The following is a 2,085-nucleotide window of genomic DNA, read 5'->3' as shown; positions in this document are numbered from 1 at the left end:
ACATTGATGAAATCACACTTATACTTATCATCAATCATCTATCATACAGCGCCATTTAGAATGGGAGAGAATTCGTCAACAGGAACTTCTCAACCAAAGGCATAGAGAATGGAGAACAGGAAGAAATTGTCAGGTTAAACTCTCAAAAGAAGAGTCTTCACCTTGAGTTGGAAGCACTGAATGGCAAACATCAACAGCTCCCAGGCCGACTTCAGGATGTCCAACTCAGAAAACAAACGCAAAAGGCTGAGCTGGCAGTTTCGGATAAACTGTGATCTGAACATTATGGAAATCAAGCAACTCCAACAAGAATTGCAGGATTATCAAAATAAGCTGATCTATTTGGTACCTGAGAAGCAATTATTAAATGAAAGAATTAAAAACGTGCAACTTGGTAACACTCCTGAGTCAGTGATGAGTTTACTTCAGAAAAAATCATTAGAAAAGGAAGAATTATGCCAAAGACTTAAAGAACAATTGGATGTTCTTGAAAAAGAAACTGCATCTAAGCTATCCGAAATGGACTCATTTAACAATAAACTACAGGAACTGAGAGAAAGATATAATACGCAGCAGTTAGCCCTTGAACAACTTCATAAGATCAAACCTGACAAACTGAAGGAAACTGAAAGAAAAAGATTAGAGGTGATACAGAAAAAGAAACTAGAAGACGCTGCTGCAAGGGAAGCAAAACAAGAACAAGAAAACATATGGAAAGAAAATATTAGAAAAGAGGAAGAAGAAAAACAAAAGAGACTCCGGGAAGAAAAAATGCAAGATAAACCCCAAGTGAAGGAGCAGAAAGCTGAGGAGAAACTGCAGCAGCTGCAGCTTTGGTGAGTTACAGAGCACTGTACTCCTTCGAAGCAAGGGACCACGGCCAGATGAGTTTTAACTCTGGAGCTATTATACAGGTTGATGAAAAACATATAGGAGAGCCTGGTTGGCTCTATGGTAGTTTTCAAGGAAGTTTTGGGTGGTTTCCATGCAACTATGTAGGAAAAATAGCAAGTGGAAAAGCTGTGTCTCCCAGGGAGGCCTTACTTCCTCCTGCAGTCTCTTTACCTGCTACCTCAATTCCCTCTGAACCACTTGCTTCAAATCAACCAGCATCGATGACTGAGTATCAAAATGTGTCTTTTTCCAACCTAACTGCTAATACATCATGGCAGAAAAAATCCGCTTTTACCTGCACTGTGTCCCCTGGGTCTGTTTCACCTATTCATGGACAGGGACAGGCCGTAGAAAACTTAAAAGCACAGGCTCTTTGCTCTTGGACTGCAAAGAAGGGTGAACTTCTCAAAACATGATAGCATGACTGTCTTGGAGCAGCAAGAACGTTGGTGGTTTGGAGAGGTCCATGGGGCAAGAGGATGGTTTCCGAAATCTTATGTCAAGATTATCCCTGGGCGTGAAGTCAAGAGAGAAGAACCAGAAGCTGTGTCTGCAAGTGTAAGCAAGAACCCTCCCTCTGCTGCCTGTACCAGTGGAAAAGAGTATAAATATTGCACTTTATCCATGTTCAAGTGTAGAACCTGGAGATTTGATTTTCACTGAAGGTGAGGAAATACTGATCACACAGAACGATGGAGAATGGTGGACAGGAAGTACTGGAGACAGAACTGGAATTTTTCCATCAAACTATGTCAAACCAAAAGATCAAGAGAGTTTTGGAAGTGCAGGCAAATCTGGACCATCAGACAAAAAGCCTGAGATCGCCCAAGGCACTTCAACATATGTGGCTTCTGGTTCTGAACAACTTAGCCTTGCCCCGGGGCAGCTAATATTAATTCTAAAGAAAAATACAAGTGGATGGTGGCAGGGCGAGTTACAGGCCAGTGGAAAAAAGTGGCGGAAGGGATGGTATCCTGCCAGCCATGCTAAACATCTGGGTCCCAGCACTGAAAGAGACACACCAGCGTTTCATCCTGTGTGTCAAGTGATCGCCATGTATGACTATGTGGCAAATAACGAAGATGAGCTGAATTTCTCCAAGGGACAAGTTATTAATGTTCTGAACAAAGATGATCCTAACTGGTGGCAAGGAGACCAACGGGGTGACTGGCCACTTTCCTTCAAATTATG

The 2,085-nt window shown here is 42.2% G+C and overlaps 1 pseudogene; it reads left to right on the top strand.

Annotated features, from left to right (window-relative positions):
* Nucleotides 1-2,075, top strand: part of LOC101649593 — a 25,692-nt pseudogene extending 23,617 nt beyond the window's left edge.
* Nucleotides 2,076-2,085: the final 10 nt, after the last annotated feature.

This window comes from Echinops telfairi, unplaced genomic scaffold (assembly GCF_000313985.2).
Source record: "Echinops telfairi isolate 266 unplaced genomic scaffold, ASM31398v2 ScPeMD7_7468;HRSCAF=8506_0, whole genome shotgun sequence".
Lineage (NCBI taxonomy): Eukaryota > Metazoa > Chordata > Mammalia > Afrosoricida > Tenrecidae > Echinops > Echinops telfairi.
The sequence above is the reverse complement of the archived record's forward strand: the minus strand, read 5'-3'. Positions and strand labels throughout refer to the sequence as shown.